Source organism: Chinchilla lanigera, unplaced genomic scaffold (assembly GCF_000276665.1).
Source record: "Chinchilla lanigera isolate Chin_1 unplaced genomic scaffold, ChiLan1.0 scaffold00037, whole genome shotgun sequence".
NCBI lineage: Eukaryota > Metazoa > Chordata > Mammalia > Rodentia > Chinchillidae > Chinchilla > Chinchilla lanigera.
Genome location: NW_004955438.1, coordinates 1,465,961 through 1,490,954, shown reverse-complemented (window position 1 = coordinate 1,490,954; position 24,994 = coordinate 1,465,961). Strand labels below are relative to the sequence as shown.

The 24,994-nt window shown below is 40.5% G+C and overlaps 1 protein-coding gene across 1 annotated transcript in view; it reads left to right on the top strand.

Annotated features, from left to right (window-relative positions):
* Positions 1-24,994, top strand: part of Sptlc2 (serine palmitoyltransferase, long chain base subunit 2) — a 106,104-nt gene that overhangs the window by 580 nt on the left and 80,530 nt on the right. The gene's annotated exons all lie outside the window — the stretch shown is intronic.

Sequence of the window (24,994 nt, the reverse complement as noted above, 5' to 3'; positions counted from 1 at the left end):
GGAGGGCGGGCCGCGGCCCGGGGCGGCGGTCAGTGCCCCTTCGGACCCCAGCAGGCGCCGCCCGAGGACGCCTGGTTTTCCGTTTTTCCTCGCGAGGGCCCCTTCTCAAGCCCTCGGGGTGACCGCCTCGGCGAAAGCACGGCGATTCGCGGAACACCACCCTGGGGGCTTGCGAGCTACGAAACTTGAGAAGCGGGGCCGGGTGGAAACACGCCGGCTCTTCCTGCCGCCTTCTGGACGCCCTCCCCGAGCGGGACGTTGTGCCGTCCGTCCGGCGGCTGACCGGCCGGTCCCTCGAAGGAGAACGTTGTCCCCTTGCCCTTTCTGCCCGTGGGGAGACCCTGCTCGCGCGCCCCAGGCGGAAGTGGGGGTCCTTCTGGGCAGCAGTGCTGTCACACGGAGTTGTTGTAACTTGCGTTGAGGCTGTGTACCAGTTGGCCAAAAGTGAATCATCGGCCAAGTTTAGGCAGTTGTGAAATATTTCAGTAGTTCTGATTGAAGATATACTGATTGTCAGCCTTCCAAATCTCTGGACTGGCTATGTGTTTTAAAAGATAAACTGCTTAAAAGATGTGAGATCAGTGTTGCTGGAAGAGACTGTTATGATAATTGACTTTAATACTTTTAAGTCTTGTTCAGATATTAAGGAAAACCTTTTTTTTAAATTTTAACTGCCTTGTTCCCTTTAGTAGGAGTGTAACCGTTACAGGTTTGCTAAAACGGTGCTTTTTTGGGGGGCGGGGTAGTACTGCGGATTGAACTCTTATCACGGAGCTACATCCCCAGACCTGTTACGTTAAGATAGGATCTTGCTAAATTGCCCAGGCAGGACTTAAACGTGCGGTCCTCCTGTTCCAGCCTCCCTAAGGGATGGAATTGTAGGCACCACCACACCTGGCTAGGACGGTGATCTTAAATTGGCTTTAATATAAATGTCTGGCAGCCTCCTCTCCATACCAGTGACTGTGATGGCTAGGCCTGCTGGCTTGATAAGAAACAGAAAGTAAAGCATTTCTGCAGGTCTGGTGAGCTATTAGACTAGAGAGTTTTGGGAAACTACATGAGTCTTCATCTGCCCGGGAGGTATAAGTTATAATACAAATAAGGCAAAAAACTTACACAGATTCAAAAGGTTGGTTTTCACTTTTTAAGACATAATTGTAAGAGAGGACATATAATAATGAGCTCATTATAAGTGGGGGAAGAATCTCTGATAAGATAAAATTGTTGTGGTACAGGATATAACGGGAATGTGATGATGGTAGGTGAATGAGTGAAGTATGGCTTTTAGGTGGAAAAAAGGAAGTCAAGGGAAAGCTGGTCACATGTTAGAGATGCTTTGTGTTTCATTGTATTTTTCAGTCATAGGAGTTGTATTCTGATTAAGTAGTAGATCAAGTTCCTCCTAAAATCTATCAGGGTAGCCATTATAGGCATGATGCTTCTTCAGAGCTTGCCAACTGATGAGGAAATGCCATATTATTAAAATGAAATTTAAAAATCTATGACTGTAACATCTGGCTGATTTTTTTGTAACATAATTGGGTAAACAGTTTCACTCAAGGCACATGGGTGGCATTTGGCAGAATGGTCTAATAGAATGCTCTAAGGCCTGAAACCTCTCTTCGTGAAAACTGTTTTTCATTAAGCTTTTTAAAACAAAGACTTCAGATCTGTAGATTTGGGCAGACATATAGAGGGACATTTGAGTTTTGGTTTTGTTTTTTCCTCATGCAAAAGACAGATTTTGGTAACTTCATGACAGCAAGAGAGTATCTTTTTAAAAAGTTGTTTTTGGGTCAGTACGGTTGCTGCCTGGCAAGCACAAGATCCAGAGTTTGATTCCTGGTGCCAAAAAAAAAGTTGTTGAGAGAAGGTCTCACTGTGTAGTTCAGCCTGGCCATAAACCTACTATATAGCTCAAGATGGCCTGGAACTCACAGCAGTCCTCCTGCTTCAGCCTTCCAAAATCCCAAGTGCTGAGATTACAGGCACGTGCCACCACACCAGGCTAAAAAGTTACTTTTGTTAATGAGATGTGCTACTATTCCAACCTCTGCCACTCCTTTCCCTTCATGCAGGGGGGAGTGATGCCAGTTATGCCTCTGAATACATATAAGGTGTTAGGCATGTTATTTTTACTGAAACACAAGAGTGTACATGGTTGAGATGTAGATTTATGTCTCGCGTTATTTCAGCCTTTGTCTTAATATACAGGAGCGAAGTTAGAACTTGGAAGGTTCTCACACATTTTCAATAGTGTTTCTGAGTTTGAAAGTTGAACGTATGTGCTAACAGCAATTCTTGGATTGGAGTTGAGCTTGATAAAATAGATGTTTTGGTAGGAAGTTATGACATAGACTGCTCAGTGATGACAGTAGACCCCTTTCTGAGCAATGAAGTAGTACTTTTTGCTCTCAACATTTGAGTGGAAGGAGGGTAGCCTATATTTGAGGTAAAAGGTGACAGTTAGCCTTAGGGAACTTTGGCAGAGTTACAATTGAAAAAAAATTTTAGGGGCTTCTGTTTTTGTAGGAGTTTATTAAAACCTTTTTTTTTTTTTGGTCTCTTTTGAGACAGGGTCTTGCTATGCAGTTCAGGATGGCCTTGAACTAACTTTGTAGCCCAAACTGGCTTCTAACTTGCAGCCATCCTACTGCCTCAGCCTCCCAAGTGCTGGGATTACAGCCATGCACCACCACACCCCCCTTTTAAAGCTAACCTTTTTTTTTTTTTTTTTTTTTGGAACAGGGTCTCCTGTGCAGTTCAGGCTGGCTTTGAGCTCACTTTGTAGCGCAGGCTAGTCTCGAACTTGCAGTGATCCTCCTCCCTCAGCCTTCTGAGTGCTGGGATCACAGGCGTGTGCCACCATGCCTGGCCAAAACTAGTCTTGATAGAGGATTCTGTCCTGTTTGTAAAGACTTTCAGAGGTTTTGCAGGAAATTTCTCAGCAGTGAGTTGCATTATTCAGTGGGTTTAATCACCAAGAATTTTTTCCTGTGGCTCTAATATCTGATTTTTGTTTCCAATGAAGGGAAACAGTCATGGGGGATTTAATATAGTAGTTGGGGAAAAGGAGAAGTTTGTTTATAAGACAGAAACAGCAGGAGTATCCAGAATGGCCACCATGTGCCGCTTCAGGTTTGACAGGGCCTGATGAGACATCTTGAAGGCCTCAAGGCTTTGTAGAAAAATGTCGCAACTACAGTACTTCCAAGCTTTTGGATAAGATTTTTGTGTCAGATGCCTTTGTTCAAGGAGAAAGAACATTTTATTTTTATTAGCTAGATCAGAAAGATTGCAGTTGTTTGTTGTACTCAGGAATTCTCTTTAATAAGAATATTTTAAATGAGAATAGATAACACTGTTCTTAGGGTAGTATCTTAAAACTTGGATGTTCAGAGAGGGCATACTGCCCACTTTTTAGGGTGGGTCCAGGTGCCCTAGAAGCTTGTAGTGCTCTGAGCAAGAGAATTAATTGGTTGATTCAATTAGATTCAGCTTTTGAAAGAAAGTAGTGTTTATTGGTAGAATGGGCAATTGAGAGGGATGGGTAGAGACAGTGTTTGCATGCGGAGTGGGTGTGCCTTGCTTGATTAAATAAATGGTTTGAGGTCTTAAAAGTCAGTTGCCTTCTGAACAGTTTCTAAGGCTTCTATAATATAATTTGCAACTTGTGATGATTAAGAAAACCCTTTGCTCTTGATCTATTTCATCTCAGAAAATTTAGTTTCTGTCTGAGACTATTTTCAAGACTATTACGAAGTTTGAGGCAGCTATTTTTTCCTTTTCTCTTAAAATAATTTTTATCCTTGATTGTAGAAGCAATACATATGTACTGTAGGGTCTTAAAACATTGTGATAATCCTTATATTAGGTGGGGGTTTGTTTTTTTAAATTAACTGGTACATAAAAATATAAAAATTGTACATATTAGTGGAGTACTATGTAATGCTTAAATCAGGCTACACATATCTGTCTCCTCCAACATTTATAATTTCTTCATGGTGATAATTTTCAAAATCCTTTCTTCTAGCTTTCTGAAATATGCAGTAATTATTGTTATTATAATATAGTCATCCTACTGTTTAGTGGCCACCAAAACCTCTTGCTCCTAGCTTAACTGTACTTTAGCATCCATTGATAAAGCTTTCTCTGTTGCCTCTCCCTCCCCAGCCTCTGGTATAACCACCGCTTTACTCTCAACTTCTGTGAGATCCGTTTTTTTAGATTTCACATGTAAATGAGATCAGGGGGCTGGGGATATAGCTCAGCAGCATAAGTGTCTGCCTGGCAAGCACAAGGTCCTGAGTTCAATTCCCAGTACCTAAAGAAAAACAAAAACAAAAAAAGAGTAATTTTAGCTGCCAAAACTGAAGTACCCGGCTCCCACTGGCCATCTCATCCATTGGGGGTATAGCTCATTGGCATAGCGCTTGCCTGGCAAGTGCAAGGTCCTGAGTTCGATTCCCACTACCAAAAAAAAGAGATCATATGGAGTTTGTCTTTCTGTACCTAACTTATTTAATTTAACATAATGATCCATAGTATTCTATTATATATATGTACCAGGAGGATTCATTTTTTAATGTGGTCTTTGTAAATCAGTCATCTTTCTTGTTTTTGTTTTTTGAGACATGGTGTCACTTTGTAGTTCAGGCTGGCCTTGAACTCACGATGTTCCTCCTTTCTCAGCCATCCAAGTGCTTGGATTATAGACCGATGCCACCATTGCCAGGTGATAATTTCTGAGTACAGGGAGATAACACAGTTGTACTATGGGTATGATCCAGCCTTACTTCAGAGGTACACATTGAGGTTGGTGAAAATGTTCAACAATTTTTGTGATCTGGAAAGATTTTGGAACTATTGAATAAAGTACTGACCTGTTAAATATAATGATCTTGAATTAATCTAAGTAAGCATCTTTTTTTTTTTGAGACAAAGTCTCACTATGTAGCCCAGGCTGGCCTCGAACTCACAGTGATTCTTCGTGCCCAACCATGCCCAGCTGAATAAGCATTTTGCTGCCTAATTAGTAAGCTCCTAAAGCAAACATTTGAGATTTTACTATTTACACTGTGCTTAGTATGTAACAGGAGCTCAGGAGGTGTAAAAGGAATGGTAGTTGAAACCATGGGAGTAGAGTAAGTAGATAGAAGAGAGTAAAGCTAACGAAGAGGTGTGTAATTGTAATGTTTTTGGGAGAAGGCACAGGCAAATACAAGTTGTTGAAGCACACTGATTGTGAAAACGTAATTGGGAGGAAGTAGCGTAGGAAAGCCCAGGGAAATGAAGGCTGTTTCATTAGGAAAGATAAATATCTTTGGGCAGTGTGAGAAACCAAGAATAGTAATAGGGTACCATATACTGAGTATATACTCTGTGCCAGGCTCTCTCCTAGCTTCTTTATCTAATCGTCACAAGAGCCTTGCTAGGTAAATAGTATCCCCATTGTACAAGTAAGAAGGCTGAAGTCCAGTATATAACTGGCTTAGCGGCAGCAGTTACTAAATTATAAAAGCCTGGGGTGTATTCAGATTTGTCTGACTCTACTATGCAATTGCATTTATGGGTAACTTTTTTTTTTTTTGGTACCGGGAATCAGACTCAGGACCTTGCGCTTGCCAGGCAGGTACTGTGCTGCTGAGCTATCTTCCCAGCCCCTATGGGTAACTTTTGAGACTTGAAATTCAGTAGTAGGAGGTGAGGTATGGGAATGCACACCTATAATCCCAGCACCCTGGGAGGCTGAAGCAAGAGGTCTGAAAGTTCACCCCCAGCTTGGGCACTTTAGTGAGTTGGTGAGATTCTGTCTCAAAAAAAAGGCTGGGATGTGGCTCAGTGCAAAGGCCTTGGATTCAGTCCCCAGCAGTGCCAGTAGATAGGTAGGTAGATAGATACATAGATAGGGTGACAATAGGTTTCATCTCTTGAGAGTTGTTTATAGAGGCTAGCCTTTTCTTGGAATTTTACTGAAATGTACTAACCTCTCCCTACTGCATACCACACATGCTAGAGAATCGTTTGGAGCTTTGTACAAATCACACTCTAAACATGGGTTTCCAAAACTGCTTCCCCAAGCAGGGGCTTCTAAAACGTAGGGAGTCCACATATTTTCTGCAATCAGGAAAACTTCCCTCAATTTTGTCAATAAGTAATTCATGTAGGGGCTGGGAATTTAGCTCAGTGGCAAAAGCGCCTGCCTGGCAAGCGCAAGGTCGTGAGTTCAGTTCCCGGTACCGGAGGGGGGAAAAAAAAAAAAGTAACTCATGTAAAATGGACTGAAAGGTGCTTCCAAAGCTAGCTGTAAAAACAAACTAATAGTTGGACGTGACAAGCTCCCTGTTCAAAACCCCCAAAGGAAGACCTTCAAGTAAGCGTGGACAGGAGCAGCCAGGCGAGTAGCGTTCTGTGCACCCTGGGCACTGATGTCTGCAGGGGAGTAACTGCCCTCACTTGCCACCCACACCACCTGTAGCACCTGCCCATCTAGATAAGCGTCAGGGTGTAACCAAGAGATGCAGAGTCAGGAGGCTGGAGTTCCAGAGCAGCTGTGCCGCAGTTCTGCTTCTTCATCTCAGCTTTCTTGCACCTCTAACACGTCCTCAGCTTACGCGGTGCTGTCCCTCCCTCTGCTCTGCCCATGTATGTGGAGCTGGGTTTGCATCTACTGAATTTCCCTCTTCTGGGACTGATGTGCTGAGGGGGCTCCTGGTGGTCACAGTTGTACTTTGTGACTGCATTCCTTGGCTATGTTTGATTGACACTGAGTAGAAACATTGATAAAATGGAACCCAAAAGCCCTCCTTTGGGGCATTTAAGTTTTAATGGATGAGAGACTAGAGGGCATCGTACAGCTGAGTCCTAGAAGGAAAGGTTCACACACTGCCACTGGGGTTCTAGGAACTCGCTAGTTCCTCCCTTTTTTGAGACCTACTTGCTCATCAGTTCTCTCTCCTCCCCTTTGCGGCCTATCATCTTTTCAGTATATCATCTTTTTCGCTTAGTTTTGTTAGTCTTTTCTATTAATCACAACTGAAAGTGCCAGCAGGTAGATTCTATATTAAAATCTCTTAGAATTTATTTTTTTTTACATCATCATTGGATGTTTATGTTGGCATAGCCTGTAAACTTTCAGGGCTCCAAGACATTTTAAAAATGTTTTCCAACTTTACCAATTTTGTTCATTTAGAACACTGCTTACTGGGGCTGGGGGTATAGCTCAGTGGCATAAGACCTTCCCGGCAAGCACAGGGTTGTGAGTTCAATTCCTGGTACTGCAAAAAAAAAAAAAAACAAACAAACAAAAAACAAGAAAACACTGCTTACTATCTTATCTAAGGTAAGGATCACCTTGTTCAAAATTATAAGTAGACAAGCTGGGCATGTGGCCTATGCCTATAATCCCAGCACTCGGGAGGCTGAGGCAGGTGGATCGTTGTGAGTTCAAGACCAGCCTGGGCTATAAAGTGAGTTCAAAGCCAGCCTGAGCTACATAGTGAGACCCTGTCTCAAAAAAGACAAAAAAAAAAAAAAAATGTCCTCTAAGAATGTCAGACTACAGTGAACAAGCTCATAACCACTAAACAGTGCTCTTTTGTGAGAAGAAAAATCGTAAAGAGGAAGTAATCAGTTAAAACAAAGTTTCAGAAAAACTATTTAGGGAAGAAATTTAGTTAGAGCTTTTCTTCGTACCATTTTATAGCAGTGGTCACTGCAGTGGACAGAGTTCACCAAAACCTTGAGCCAGACCAGCCCAGAACCCCTCACCCAGCACAGCCCACCCCTCAGTGTATCTGCCTAAGAGAGCAGAAGGTGCGAACAACATTGACTTCAGTCTCTGAAGGTCTTTTACAGACAGTGTAGAAACTTCTGTTTTCCTAGGAGGGAGGGACTGTGAGTGAAAGATGCGGGAGGGAAGGCATAGTATCTAGTGTAGATTGACCTTATTACTTCGGCACTAACAGCCTTGGGAAATCTCTCTCAACTTGATCTTCCCTTGCTTTAACTTAATAAACTCAAAAGTGAAGATTTCTCATGTTTAATTTTTTAATGTTTTCAGAACTGCAAAGATAATTTTCAGACATCAGAGCTTCTCCTTGGGACCCATAGAAGTAGTACACAGAGAAACTCAAAATCATCATAATTATTTCATGTTTTTGAAAAAAATCCCTCTAATATTTAATTTTTATATATCAAGAACTGCACCCTATTTGATGATACAAATAAGAGATAGTTCTTGTGGGGCGTGGTGGTGTACGTCTGTAATCCCAGAAGACAGGAGATTGTGAGGAATTCGAGCCCACTGTGGGCTGTAGAATGAGTTCAAAGCCAGCCTGTACAACATAATGAGTCCCTGTCTCGAAAGACAAGACACACAGAGATAATTCTTGTCTTAAGAATTAGGCAGCCTTTTTTTTCTTTTAAGAAAAATAGATGTAAATAATAACATGATTTTTGAGACAAAATAGAATAAGGAAACTTTTGCGGGGGGGGGGTATGGGTTGAAGACAAGATCTTGCCATGCAGTTCAGACTGGCCTTGAATGCACTGTGATCCTTTTGCCTCAGCCTCCTGAGTGCTGGGTTATAAGCATGTGCTACTACACCCAGCTAAGAAACTGTTCTAATGAGTACTGTCTGAAGAGATGTACAGTATATGCAAGATGAAAAATGCACACAAAGTCTAAGCTTTTCTTTTACAAGTGATTATCAAAGTTTTTCCTCTTTCTGTTCACTTGGCTAAATGACAAAATCAAGGAAAGCATATTAAACAATTTGTAGTTACAAAAAGTTAGATATCAAAGTTGGGATTAGAACCTAGTTTTTTACATTTTTCTTTTTCTTCCCCCCCTCCTTTTTTTTTTGTCTTTTTGAGACAGGATCATGCTATGGAGTTCAGGCTGGCCTTGAGCTCACTTTGTAGTTCAGGCTGGTCTCGAACTTGTAATGATCCTCCTGCCTCAGCCTCTCAAGTGCTGGGTTTACAGGCATGCGCCAACACACCTGGCTACATTTTTCACTTATTGTCATTTCTTAATCATATTCTTGAGATTTCCTTTGAGTCACATTTTTCTTTAATTCTTTCAGAGGTACTTCAACTTAATCTGAATGCTTAAAAATCATCAGCAGCTTAATATTAGAGTTTTATACTCGTCTTTTCTGCTCATTTTTACTGTTCACATAATTAGCTCTTTTTGCTGTTCATATTATTAGCTAAATTTGGATTGAAATAAATGGTTATATGAGTTTCCTCTGCTTAAGAAAGTGTTTTCTCCTAAGATGTCTGCTTTTAGGAAATGACGTTTAACAACAACTAATTTAGCTGTGCTGACGATAACTTGCCTCTTTGTCCACAGAAAAGCAAGGATTGTAAAAGAGGCCGTCAATATATTACCTTGCATCCACCACAGGGGTCCCAGCATATAAGTCTTATAATCTAACTAGTATCATAACCCACTTTCTCACTTCAAGAATCAGTGCGAGAAAAGACGGGCACAGAAATAAATCAGTGCTTGTAGTTTTCTTCTTCCTTCGTAGCACCAGACAGAGTGTCACTGCCTAAACCCTTGGTAAGACAATGAGGGTAAGCTTGCAGAAGTCACTGGCCTTGCTGCTCCTAAAAAGACCTAATGGGAAGGCTGGGAGATATGCCAGGGACTGCCTGTCATTTCTAGACCGTCAGGGTCTGTGATGGCCTCTTCCTAGTCTCAAGCCATCATCCCCAACTCCTAAGGACATTCAGTAAGCTCCTACTATTTTTTAACCTCCTATAAACCTTGAAGCACTAAAATTTAGACTCTGTTAGTTTAATGATACATGTACCACCATCATGCATTTCTTGTGTATGTCGATAACATTTTAGGGAGCTAGCTTTTGTCAGCCAGCAGATTCATATATCATACTTTAACACAAAAAAATAAGAGTTACAGCCGGAGATATAGCTCAGCGGCACAAGCACCTGTCTGGCAAGCACAAGGTCCTGAGTTCGATTCTCAGTACCAAAAAAAAAAAAAAAAAAGAATTACAAATACATGTATTTAATAGCTAGCTGTACCAAAAATAAACAATTAGCTTATTGTGTTCAGTTTTCAATCAAACTCACGACCTTGTGTTTGCCAAGCAGGTGCTGTATTGCTGAGCTGTATCCCTAGCCCAATACTAAAGTTTTTTGTTTTTATTTTGTCTTTGAGACAGGGCCTCACTATGTAGTTCAGGCTGGCCTTTAACTCTACTTTGTAGCCCCAGGCTGGCTTTGAACTCACCTGTCTCAGCCTCCCAAGTACTGGGATTATGGGCGAACTGCCACCATGCCTGGTCACTGAAGTTACTAATTTATCATTTGTTCTTCTAATTCTTACTGAGCTAGACATGATCTGAGGACTAGAGAAATTTTGCGTGTTATATTCTGGTGAGAAAGGCAGACACTAAATAAGCAAATAGATGTAGAGTATTATGTCATGTCAGAGAGTTAAAAGTGTTACAATCAGAAAAAAAAAAAAATTAGGAGCCAGAAGTGGGAATATGTGCCTGTAACTTGAGAAGCTAAGGCAGAATGATCACTTGAGGTCACAAGCTTGAGACCAGCCAGCACAGTATAGTGAGACCTTGTCTCAAACAATAACAAAAACAAAAAATTACAGAAAGAGAGTACTTTAGTGGGTGGCTAGGGTCAATCTCTGAAGGAAGTAAGGTATGAGTAAAGACTGACATGGAGTAGGAAAGAGAATGAAGGGAAACAGATTGCAAGGCTAAGGGAACTAAGGGCCAAAGCTCCAGGACAGGTAAGTTTGCTTGGGTGGAGTAGGGTGACCTGGCAGGGTGTGAAGTCGGAAATGTATGGGAGGAGTCAGAGCATATGGGGCTCTGTAAGCCCAGCCTGTACACATCTTGTGCTTGTTGTGCTAGGAAGCCACGCAGGGCAGTACCATGATCTGATTTATGTTTCAGTAGTTCTCCAGTCTTTTTTAAGAAGTCTGCCATGATGAAATGCTATTTTTCTACCTCCTAGAGGCATAAACTCTAGATTTGTTATTTTCAGGCATTTAAAAAATACTTTTATTATGTAAACACATAGCCACAGTGTAGTATTATCCTGCATGCTTTAGGACTTATTCCTTATGTTACTCTTTTCACTTTCATGATGTTGTCCTTTGAGGCATGAAAGTTTTTAATTTTGATGTACTCCAGTGTATCCATTTTTCCTTTACTTGTATTTTGAGGAATCAAAGATCATAAAGCTTTACTATTTTTTTATGTTTTCAAAGTTTTATCTCTTAGATTAGGTTGTTTTGTTTTCAGTGCTGGGGATCACAACCAAGGCTTCACACATACATGCCAGGCAAGTGCTGTACATCCTCAGCCCATTTCAAGTTAATTTTGTAAGGCTGTGGGTCCAATTAGTTCTTTTCAATGTGGACATCCATTATCCCTGTACCATTTCTTGTAAAAACCTTTGTTTCCTCCTTGAATTATCTTGGCATGCCTGTCCAAACTCAGTCGTAAATGTCAGGGTTTATTTCTGGACTTTAATCAACTTTATCCTGTTGATTATTATATGCCTGTCCTTACGCCACTAGCACACTGTCTTTTTTTTTTTTTTTTGGTGAGGGGGGTTTTCTCCGGTACCGGGAACCGAACTCACGACCTTGCGCTTGCCAAGCAGGCGCTTTTGCCGCTGAGCTAAATCCCCAGCCCCCACACTGTCTTGATTACTGTGGTTTTATAGTCATTTTGAAGTTGGAAAGTGGGTGCTCTAACTTAGTTCTTTCTTTTCCATATGAAGTTTAGGTTAGTTTGTTCAGGTCTCTAAAAAATAAATAGCCAGGATTTTGTGTAGGTCAATTTGAGAGGTTTTTCTGTCTTATTAAACTGTTTTCCAATCCCTGAACATCAGAAGTCTTTCCATTTATTTAGATCATCCTTAATTTCTTTCAGCAATGCTTTGTAGTTTTCAGTGAAATATTGTATTTCTTTTATTGTTTTTAATAAGTATATTTTTGATGCTATTGTGTATGGGTATCTTATACATTTGAATTTATCAACTTTACCTCATACGTTCGGATGCTTTTCTGGTTTTAGGAAAATCATTCTGTAGTCCAAGGTCACAAAGGTTTCTAATGTATGCTTCAGTTTTCAGTTTTTTGTTTTTAACATTTGGTTATTTAACAACCTAGAATTGATTTATAGAATGGTATTCAGGGAAGATCTGTTTTTTTTTTTCTTTTTTTTTTTTTTCCCCACATGGAAAACTACAGAGAGCCCTTCCTGGTCCTCGTCTCAGCCCAGGAAATTATATTTGTAATCCCATGAAAGTCATTGGAATGCTAGTGATTTAATTCCAGTCTACCACTTCCGGTGCAACCCATGGCGAGAATGAAGACACTAAAGCATATTTGTAGTTATGGGGAGCCAAGGGGTCCTAAGTCCAGCTATGTTAATGGCTAACTGGAACAAAGGCCTCGACCCAAGGCCAAACCCAGGTTTTATTAATTTATAAAGAAAGGAGTGGCTTGAGAATGAGAGAGTGTGAGAATGGTGGGATGTAGGTAAGTGCTGTGAGCTGGGCTAGGTAGGAGGTCTGAAATCACCTCTGCAATATGCAGAGAGATGGATATGCAGAAAGAGTAATCTGCATAACACAACTGAGGTAGTATCTAATGTTTTGGGGTCAATGCTTCAGCTCTGATATGTCATCTTTTATGCCCTGGGAAGTCATAGCCTCTTAACTTGAGGCTCCATCCCAGTGGACAGTGCGGAGCACAGAGCTCCATCGCACACATTTTATTTTGGGAGATATAGGGGCGGGGAAGCACTTCCTGTTGTCTTTGCTTTAAAGATTATACGTGGGCACCTTGGCTGGACTGATGTGCATTGCTTAAAGCCAATTGAAGCCATAAGGAAAAGTGCTAGACCGCTCTGCGCATATCAATACATGGCAATAGGGGCAGATTCAGCCATCATGGAGACAATTGCTCCTCCTTCAAGGAGAGTCGCCACTTGTTTCAGCACCAAAAAGGTATTCTGTTCCTCAGTAATCTGAAACGCTACCATTATTATCTGTCATATTCCGTACTCCGAGTGTACTTTTCTGAGTTTTCTGTTTTTTTCCCTTTCTTTGTTGTTTGATCAAAATCATGTGTCCAGATTGCTATAGGTCAGTCTTATTAATTAAGTCAGTCTTGTTAATAAAGTTGATTCTTTCACCTTATTTGTCTTCAGGACTGCCTTCATTCTTCTTGAACTTCTGCTTTTCTTCATGAATTTTACAATCAGTTTGTTAACAAGGAAAGGATGAGGAAGTGAGAGAGAGAGACAGACATTTGGAGGGAGAATTTGTCTATAATTACATTGTCTCTAAGATCATTTTGCTGGGCATAGTGGTGCACGCCCTATAATCCCAGCACTTGGAGCCTGAGGCAGGAGGATCATTGCGAGTTCGAGACTGGCCTGGGCTACAAAGTGAGCTCAGGCTAGCCTGAACTGCATAGTGAGACCCTGTCTTAAAAAAAAAAAAAAAAAAAAAAAAGATGAGGTTTGAAACAGTTATGCTTAGACCGTTGTACTTCAGGAATCAGCAATCCTTTAAAAGTATCTTTAAATCTTCCTCAAATTATTTATTTTGAAGAGGAAAAGTTCATTTTGGTTCAGCTTTGGAGGTCCCAGTCCATGATCAGTGGGCCCAGTTTTGGGCACATGCCTGTAACCCTACCACTCAGGAGGCTGAGGCAGAAAGATTTTGAGGCTCTTGAGTTGAAAACTAGACAGTCTCAAAAAGAAAAAAAAAGAATTAATGCTGATTATATAGGGAAAAACCTAAATGTTACAAGTGGTGATTCATAATTACTCCATATATCCATATTGTGGAATCTGTGCACTCCCTTTTTAAAAAATGTTTAAGTACATGTTTGTAGTACATAGTGATTACATTCATCATGGGCAGTGGGTACACATATGTAACACGTCTTAATTCTTTTTACATTCCCTTCCCCTCCTGTCCCTACCCTCTCTGTCCATCTTTTCCCCCCTGCCCATTTGCCAAAGATCTATCTCCCTGTTTTCTATTCTTTTTTTTGTTCTTATTTATATTTTGGATTTTTCATATAAAGGAAATCATGTGACATTTAAGCTTGTTTGTCTGATTTATTTCACTTACCATTATGGTCTCAAGGAGCATCTATTTTTCCTACAAATGTCTCACATTTATCCTTTATAGTAGAGTAGTACTCCACTGTGTGTAAATACCACATTTTCTTTATCCACTCATCTCTTGATGGACATATGGGCCACTTCCAAGATTTAGCTGTTAGGAATTGTGCTGTTTGAGACATGGGTGTGCCCGTATCACTATAGTCTGATGTCTTTAACTCTTTCGGGAGGATACCTAGAAGGGGAATAGCTGGGTCAAATGGATTTTCTAGTTTTAGTTTTTCGATGAGTCTCCATACTGTTTCCATAGTGTTGTGCTAGTTTACATTCCCATCAACAATACAGAAGGGTCCCTTTTCCCCTCTGCAGCCTCACCAGCATTTGTTGCTATTTAATTTTTGGATGTTGTCATCTTTTTCTAGAGTAAGGTGGAATCTCAGTGTTGTTCTAATTTGCATTTCTGTAATGGCCAGTGATGTTAAACATTCTTTTATGTATTTGTTTGCCATTTGTACCTCTTCATTTGAGAAGTGTTTATTCATTTCAGTTGCCCGTTTTTAGACTGGGTCTTTTATTTAGAAGGGAGGTCTAATTTTTTTGACTTCTGTATATATTCTAGATATTAGTACTCTGTCTGAGAAGTAAGTAGCTGGCAAAAACTTTTTTTCTTTTTGGTTTTATTTCGTTTTACTTTTTGTTTTGAGACACGGTCTTGCTATGCAATCCGGTCTGGCCTTGAATTCACCATGGAGTCCAGGCAGATCTCAGATTCAAGGCAGTCTTCCTGCCTCACTCTCCCAAGTGTTGGCATACCTGACTGGTAAAAGCTTTTTCACATCCTGTAAAGTATTTCCTGTATTGGTTGTTTCCTTTGCTGTCAGAAGCTTTTTTATTTAATAAAAATCCTATTTGTTGATTCTTAATGTTATTCTTGGGCAATTGGGATTCTGTTCAGAAAGTTTGTGCCTACACCTATGACTTCAAGAGTTTTACCTATTTCATCTTCCAGCAGGTTTCTGTTTTAATATTTAGGTCTTGAATCCATTTTTATTTTAATTTAGTGGATGGTGAGAGATACAGATCTAGATTCAGTCCTCTGCTTGTGTATAGCCAGTTTTTGCACGGCCATTTGTTAAAGCAGCTAATTTTCCTCCAGCATATGTTCTTGTCCCCTTTGTTAAAGATTTGATAGCTGAATGTGCCTGGGATTGTTTCTGCATCCTCTATTCTATTCATTTATCCACATGTCTGTTTTGTACCAGGATCATACTCTTTTATTATTGTTGTTTTATAATATAACTTGAAATCAGGGATCATGATACCTCTTGCTTTGCTCTTGTAGTCCAGGATGGTTTTTGCTGTTCTGGATCCTTCTAACTCCACACACCCTCTTAATGATATTTGCCAGCTGGGCATGGTCGCACATGCCTGTAATTCCAACACTCGGGCAGCTGAGGGAGGAGGATTGCCACAAGCTCAAGGCAAACCTGGGCTACATAGTGAGTTCAAGGCCAGCCTAACTACACAGCAAGCCTCTATCCGAAAAAACAAAACAGAACAAAAAAGGAATGACAGACGGGCCAGGGATATGGCTCAGTGGCACAAATGCCTGCCTGGCAAGCACAAGGTCCTGAGTTCGATTCCTGGTACCTTAAAAAAAAAGGAATGACAAAAAAGGAATGAAATTCACCTATATTGACTGACCAGAAAAACTGTAGTATGATTTCGTTTATGTAAAATTGTAACCCTTCCCTATATATATAATTTATACACTATGATGTACATCAAAATGTTAAGTGGTGGTTGGGGACTATAATTTCTAGAGATATTTGTTTATTAATATTTTAATGTCTTGGTTTCATTTTCTCAAAGCATATGGTGTTTTTTCTATTTCTGTCCTTTCGTGTAAAAGAATATTAAAGACTATTTTACAGGGGAACTACTACATGTGCTCATATAAAATTTTATTGAAAACATATAAAGTTTGCAATAAATACTTGTTTTTACAATAAAAAATGTACATTTCAGGTATGTAAACTTTGATAAGGTTTATAATTCACATGCCCACCTATCAACATCCAGATTCTCCCCATTGAAACAAAATCCCCATGAGAGAAGGTTGTGACGTTCCTTTTGGCAAAGTTATCTACCCCATATCAATCAGTCATGGCTAAAAAAGTAAGGTCATAAAGCATAGGTGTGGCCACAGGAGTAGTCCCAGAGAAAGGGCTGCCTCTGCAGTGCAGTGTGCTGCAAAAGTAGAGTGAGCTCATGGCAGGGGGCAGAGGGAGGGACAGCACCGCGTAAGCTGAGGACGTGTTAGAGGTGCAAGAAAGCTGAGATGAAGAAGCAGAACTGCGGCACAGCTGCTCTGGAACTCCAGCCTCCTGACTCTGCATCTCTTGGTTACACCCTGACGCTTATCTAGATGGGCAGGTGCTACAGGTGGTGTGGGTGGCAAGTGAGGGCAGTTACTCCCCTGCAGACATCAGTGCCCAGGGTGCACAGAACGCTACTCGCCTGGCTGCTCCTGTCCACGCTTACTTGAAGGTCTTCCTTTGGGGGTTTTGAACAGGGAGCTTGTCACGTCCAACTATTAGTTTGTTTTTACAGCTAGCTTTGGAAGCACCTTTCAGTCCATTTTACATGAGTTACTTATTGACAAAATTGAGGGAAGTTTTCCTGATTGCAGAAAATATGTGGACTCCCTAAGTTTTAGAAGCCCCTGCTTGGGGAAGTAGTTTTGGAAACCTGTGTTTAGAGTGTGATTTGTACAAAGCTCCAAACTATTCTCTAGCATGTGTGGTATGCAGTAGGGAGAGGCTAGTACATTTCAGTAAAATTCCAAGAAAAGACAGCATCAGCAGAACTGATTTAAGGGACAGCAGAGCATACCACTTAGAAATGAATGGGGTTCATTTAATGCAACAGCCTCATAATAGTTCTTTGATTGCTGAAGAATAATGAGCGATTCGTAGCAGATATTAAGCCTTTAAAATAGTTTTCCGAACCGTCCACCAGGTGAGTAGTTCTGACGTGCTGACATTCAGCTGGAGTGTGTTTATCTGCTCAAGGAAATCATGCTTATGTGATCTCAGAAATGTGAGCCTGTTTCCCAACAATTACTTAGCCAGTGTTGCATCATTATATTGCTGCTCTATCCTTTTGTGGGAGTTTTGAAACCTTTATTCACAATCATGCCTTGTAAGTCATTCTACAGTGCAATTACAACTTTATTGTTGGCAGCACTGGAGATTGAATCCTCGGCTTTCACACTGAGCTACATCTCCAGGGACCCCCACCACCACCAACAACTACTATTATTTTATTTTGATACAGGGCCACTCTGAACTGAATTGCCATGCTGGCCTGGAATTTGCAGTCCTTATGCCTCAGCCTCCCAGAGTGCTGGGGTTACAGGCGTGCCCCACCGTACCCAGCTTGGTTTGTTTTCTGAGACTAAAGAGATAGAATGTTCCTTTTACTATAAAGCACATCATAAGAATAAATGGTAAAATCTCAATAAAGTTGTAGACTAGATTATAGTATCAGTTTCCTGATTTTAATAATTATGCTGTAGTTATGTAAGAGAATGTTCTTGTGTGTTGTCTTTTTGAGGCAGGGTTTTACGCAGTTTATACTGACGTTCAATTCACTTTATAGCCCATGTTGGCCTCAAACTTGCAGTGATCCTCCTGCTTCAGCCTTCCGACTGCTAGGATTACGGGCATGTGCTACCATGCTTGGCAAGAATGTTCCTGTTTTAAAGAAATAATGAGCTATTAAATAGTACAGACATCAGTTCTGCAACAGACTCCCAACTGATCCAGGAAAATTCATTCTCACCCGTTTCCTCCCCGTCTCTCTCCACACGCATATACACTGAGCATTATTTTTTTCTTGAACCAGTTGAGAGTATGTTGCATCCCTTTACTTCTTTAGCATGTAAAGATCTACGTGTTTGCTAGGTTTACATGTAACACTTCCCTCCTCTCTGTCTTTTTGCTTCATCTGCAGAGGCAGGGACTTTGAATTTTAGCAAGAGTTCCTTGATATTAACTCCCCATGGGTGGTTGGTTAGTTGGTTTTTTGTTCGTTTATTGGAGTTTTGTTTTATTTTGTTTGAGACAAGGTCTCTGTAGTTCAGGCTGGCCTTGAACTCATGGGTAGCTCAGGCTGGCCTTGAATTTGGGACGATCCCCCTGCCTCAGACCCCCAAATGCTGAGATTACAGGCATGCGCTTCCATGCCTAGCTAACGTCCCCATTTCTCAATAACATATTACTATGTCTTGCTTTTTTAATATTGGACATTGTGAGTAGATTTACCACTATTGGAAGATTTTCACTTTTCCAGAGGGTGGATTCTATTTGTATGTAACTTTATTTTATATGAGATAGAAATTTGAGAATGCAGTGTAGATTTGCATCTACTCATTAGTATGTAAGGTCTTTGAAAACTAACAAGTACATGAGAGTTTGCTAGAGGCTGAAGGTAACGAGATAACTTGAAGTATAATGATAAATATTAGGTGAATAAAATTAGTGGCAAAATTCCATGTAATGTATATAAAATGACAAGTGAAAACTCATAAACATGTACTTATTGTAAAAATAGGAAAAAGAGCCCGATGTTGTCTATAATCCCAGCATTTGAGAAGCAGGAAGATTGCCGTGAGTGTAAGGCGAGCCTTCAACTAGCTGCACAGTCAAATCAGAGGCAGCCTGAATTACATAGCAAGAGCCTGTATCAAAAAGGAGGAAAATAAGGCCAGGAAGACTGGGGCAGGACGATTGCCTTGAGTTCAAAACCAGCCTGCATAGTGAGTTTAAGGCCAGCCTGAACTACATAGTGAGACCCTGTCTCTCTCTCTCTCTCTCTCTCTCTCTCTCTCTCTCACACACACACACACACACACACACACACACACACACGAAGAGAAAGAAAAATGTTAAACTGGTTTAAAAGGTTGTAAGACATATACTTTCTTCCTCTACCCCACTCCTTATCCCAATTTCTTTTGTTTCATTCTAGGAGATTTTAGGGCATATATATTATGAACACAATTTGTCTTTTGATTATACTTTTCCATTATTGGTTTGGTCAAGAGCACCTTTTCTGCTACTTAACAATCACTGTTGACAGCCTCCAGGCATGTGGATAAAATACAGTTTGATTTTTTTTCCCCTGCTCTTGTTCTATAATGTTTTATGGTAGTGCTTCTATATTGACTGAAAAAATTTCTTTGTCTTTTTGTTTTTTTTTTGGTTTTTCTCTGGTACCAGGAACCGAACTCATGCCCTTGCGCTTGCCAGGCAAGCGCTTTTGCCGCTGAGCTAAATCCCCAGCCCCTGTCTTTTTGTTTTCTTTTTGCATTTGCTTGAAGCATTTTGTTTTCTTTTTGCATTTGCTTGGTATTTGTAAGAATGCCTCAATCTTACTTTATATTGTATAATACTAAGAGTGTCACATTCTTGTCGGCTTTCTGTGAACGTACTGTTTCTCAAACTTGGAGGCAATGATAAACTAGTATTTTCTTGGTTACTTGGTTGACAGTATAACTTTTAAGTTAGAATGACTGACTTGTGGGGCTGGGGATTTAGCTCAGTGGCAAAGCGCCTGCCTGGCAAGCGCAAGGTTGTGAGTTCGGTTCCCGGTACCGGAGAAAAACCAAAAAAAAAAAAAAAAAAAAATGACTGACTGACTTGTAAGAGCCCTCCTAGTGAATCTGGAATTTGGAATACACTGTAAGAGCTAATAGCCCATATTTTGGTTAGTGTGAACTTGCCATCACTGCCAATCCATTTGAGACTAAAAGGTATTAGGTGTGAGTTCTGGATGTACCTCAGTATTAATTGTATAATCTCTGTAACCTGAACCCCTTGTTTGTCAGTGTGCTTGTTTTGAAGGAGCAAAGAGTATGAAGTACATTTTCATTGATTTGACGAAGATTTATTGCATTCCTATGAGATGTCACTTTCCACAATAACAATAAAAGGAAATGTTATTAAATAGGTGTTAACTTCTTGTTAATAATAAATACTAAACCGGGAGTGGTGGCGCATGCCTGTAATCCCAGCACTCGGGAGGCTGAGGCAGGAGGATTGTTGTGAGTATGAGAACAGCCTGGGCTACAAAGTGAGCTCAAGGCCTGCCTGAACTGCATAGATGGACCCTGTCTCAAAAAGACCAATAAATACATACATACATACTATGCTGGGTGCTGAATGTGTACTCATAAATAAATGGCCTGGTGGTTTCCCTCACAAAATATTATACAGGTACACTGTGGTGATTATACATTATATATGTACACCTTATTTTTTTAAAATTAGATTTTATGCCAGGTGTAGTGGCACACGCCTGTAATCTCAGCACTAGGGAGCCTAAGGCAGGAGGATCATTGTAAGTTTGAGACCAGCCTGGGATACAAAGTGAGCTCAAGACCAGCCTGAACTACATAGTGAGACCCTGTCTCAGAAAGACCAAAAATAAATAAATAAATAAATAAATAAATAAATAAGTAAGAAAGAAAGAAAGAAAGAAAGAAAGAAAGAAAGAAAGATTTTATTGGTACAGTTTAGATACACATAATGATCGTATTCATCATAGAGAATTTGTATGTGTACATAATGTAACTTGGGTTTTTTTTCTCCCATTCCCCTACTCTCTCTTCAACCCCTCCTCCCCTCCCCATTTACAAGACTTTGTTTCCATGTTTTCCTTGTTTTCTCTCTCTCTCTTTTACTTTTTCCTCTTTTTTTTCCCCTTTCCCCCTCCTCATTTGAACATTTTCCACCTACGTCACAATACCTATTATACATTTTGGTCCTTATTTACACTTTCTGTTTCTCACACCAGAGAAACAATACTATTTTTACACATGAATGTCCAGTTTATTTCACTTAAAGAGTATGGATTCAAGGTGCATCCATGTTCCTGTAAATGTCTGAAGTGTATCCTCCTTTATGGCACAGTACTGCTTCATTGTATAAAAACCCCACATCTTCTGTATCCATTCGTCAGTTGATGAGCACTTGGGTTGTTTCCAAGACTAGGCTATTACAGACTGTGCTGCTATAAGCATAGGTGTGTACATATCACTGTGGTATGATGCTATTAATTCTTTTGGGAAGATACCAGGAGGAGAATGACTGGGTCAAATGGAACCTCTAGTCTTAGATTTTTGAGGACTCTCCACACTGATTTCCACAGTGGTTACACCAGTTTACACTCCCACTAACAGTGGAGAAGCGTTCCTTTTTCCCAACAGCCCCACTAGCATTTGTTATTCATTGACTTCTTGATGATGGCCATTCTTTCTGGGGTGAAATGGAATCTCAGTGTTGTTTTTATTTGCACCTCTTGAATGACTAGTAATATTGAACATTTTTTCATACATTTATTTGCCATTTGTATTTCTTTATCTGAGAAGTCTGTATTCTCAGATGGGCATCTCAGATGCCCATTTTTGCCCTGGATCTTTTAAATTTGAGGGGTCTGATTTTTTTAGTTCTTTATATGTTCTAGCTAGTGGTCCTTTGCCTGAGGAACAGCTGGCAAACATTTTTTTCCCATACCGTGGCTTGTTTGTTCACATGGTGGTTTCTCTTGCTGTCAGAAGCTTTTTAATAAGATGAGATCCCAGTTATTCATTCTTTGTGATAGTTTCTGTATGATCGGGGTTTTATTCATAAAGTCTTTGCCTATACCAGTGTCTTTAAGAGTTTTCGTTTTCTCTCTTCCAGCAGATTTAATGATTGTTTTAATATTAGATCTTTGATTGATTGGGTTTAGTGCATGATGAAAGATACGGGTTCAGTTTTAATATTCAACATGTGCACAGCCAGTTTTTCCAGCAGCATTTATTAAAGAATGCCCTTATTGTTGAATCACATGAAAGGTAAAATTTAACATCTGTCCTTAAAGATCAAATTATTTTGTTCTCCCTTAGTTCTAAGACTTTTTGTTGCTAGGAAGCGGGCCAGTATACTCTGTCCAGGCTCTTGTGTATGACAAGAAAGAATTGCCAACTGTACACTCACTAGTAGGTAGGAAGCAGTTACATTTATTGAAGATCGCTGGAAATTGTTCTCAGGGAAAGTCTGTGCCAACAAAAGATACAGCGCGGAGCAAGAAAGGTGTTGAGGTGACCGAAAAGCACTATACACAGGTCAGTGCACACAAAAGTAGCAACAGCAACAGAGCAACACAAAGCTGATAAATGAGGCTTCCACAATTGAAAGGATATGTACCTCGGCCTAGGTGCTCCCACTGAATCTGTACGTGAGATTGACCGGAATCACTGACGGGGTGCTGAGGGGCTCCCAGCTCGGCAGGCTCATCCCAGAATTCACTCTGATCTTAATCATATTTATGACATGTAATGCATATTTATGAATCTGTAATGAGGTGAGAGTAGCATAGAGGTGACCAGAAGATGAGATCAGAGCATTGGGGATCTCCTGGGGTTTTGCTACTTTATTTTCTACCTCTCCTAGGACAGTGAAAGCAGGAATAACCAACTGTAACGTACTGTTCAGAATTAAATGGAGGAATGGGAGTGACTCCCTCAGCTCCACTGTTCTTTTTTTGTTACTGGGAATCGAACTCAGGACCTTGCACTTGCCAGGCGGGTGTTGTGCTGCTGAGCTATATGCCCGGCCCCAGCCCCATTGTTACTAACTTACCTATGAGAAGTTTGCATATCATTTGGCCTGTCCATTCTGCTCCTGCAGGGTCCGGGTCCCTGGTATTAACAAGTCACTTTCCAAAAGTCACTTTACAGTAGAACCTTAGTTCTTTAAAAAATACATTCATTTATTTGTTTGTTTACTGTTCCCTTTCGTGTGTGTTAACTATTTTGTATTGACCTGGGGCCTTTGCACTGAGCTACACCCCCAACCCTTTGTTTGAATTTTTTTGAGACGGGGTTTCAGTAAGGTGTTAAGTTGCTCAAGCTGTGCAAACTTGTCATCTTCCTGCCTCAGCCTCCCAGAGTGCTGGGATTATAGGTATGCCCAGTTTTAAATACATTAATTTTAAGTAAGACTTTGATATAATCACACAGTAAGTTAATGGGCTGGGGTTGTATAATTTAGTGGTAGAGCGCTTACCTAGCATGCAGAAGACCTGAGTTTGATCCCCAGCCCTGCAAAAAGAAGAGAAGGACGAGAAGAGATGAGACGAGAAGGGCACATGGACTAATGGTTTAACTGGCTCCTTCCCACATAGTCCAACTATAGCGTAAATTAGCTTCTGCTGTTCTGGATGTGTCTGAAATACCTTTACAAGGAGTTACCCACCCTATTCCTGACATGTAAGCAGGCTATATGTTAGAGATACTCCTTGCTTTTTAATGATGTGTACAATTGACAGTGAATAGTTTAAGCCATTTCAGGGTTAAGGACAGTTTGGCACTGGCATTAAACACAGCTTTGGTAAGGCAAAATATTTTAAGATATAGTTCTTTAAGGAAATGATTAGAATGTGTTTTTTGTGTTTCAAGTGGCTTTGCACAGCTGAGCAGCCTCTTTATACTAACTTCTCTTGTGTGGGAGTGGTACTAGGCGTTGAACCTAGCACCCTGAGCTACATGCCCAGTCCTTTTTATTTTTTGCATTTTGAGTCAAGGGTTTCACTGAGTTGCTAAGTTGCTCAGGCTGGGTTTAAACTTGTGATCCTCCTGCCTCAGCTTCCTAAGTAACTGGAATTATAGGTGTGCATCTGCTCATGTTGTTAACTTTTTTTTTTTGGTCTTTTTGAGACAGGGTCTCACTATGCGCAGTTCAGGCTGACTTTGAGCTCACTTTGAAGCCGAGGCTGGCCTCGAACTCTCAAGGATCCTCCTGCCTCAGCCTCCCGAGTGCTGGGATTACAGGTGTGCACCACCACACCTGGCTCATGTTGTTAACTTTTAAACAGTTTATTTTTTAAGAGACAGAGTCCTGTTATGTGACCTAGGCTAACCTCAAACTCTTGGCTCAAGTGATTTTCCACCTCAGCATCCTGAGTAACTGGGCCCATAGGCATGTGCCAAATGGCTTGGCTCTCTTTCTACCCTTATCCAATGCTGGGGCATACTTAATTATTGTACTTTGTGCATAACTGGTCTTATCATTGACAGAGGTTAATGTGAACCCCATGTTTCCACAGCGGCCTGTGGAGTACTGTTACTTGGAGTACAGTTGCTGAGTGATAGTAATGCATTTATAGATATTTTATTTTATATCCTAAAACTGAATTCACTTACTTCATTGATAAGCTGACACAGTATTTTTCAGAATAGGCTTTCTCTTTGTTATATATTTTATTTTCTTTGTTTTGCTTTGTGTTAGAGACAGGATCTTGCTGTGATGCCCAAGGTGGTCTTGAACTTACTGTCCTCCCACCACTCATCCTCCCAAGTGCCTGGGCCCACCTCAATCATAGCACTTTATTTTTTTTTATTTATTTATTTGTCTTTTTTGAGACAGGCTCTTACTATGCAGTTTAGGCTGGCCTTGAACTCCCTTTGGTAGCCCAGGCTGGTCTCGAACTTGCAACAATTCTCCTGCCTCAGCCTCCTTAGTGCTGTGATTACAAGCGTGTGCCACCACGCCCGGCCAATCATAGCATTTTAGAATCTAGTTCAGGAAATCAAGTTATATTAGAAATTAGTGTTAGGCATTGCTTAATCAGCCTTTCTCAGTCCCTTTTATTTGTCTATTTTTTTTTTCTGTTCCTGTGAAATGTATGTGATTTATAATTTTTTTTCTATTAAAAACAGTATTTCCAGCTTAAATCTTGGTGTTTCTTTGGACTATTACAACCCTCAAGGTATATTTCTTTTTTTTTTTTTTTTT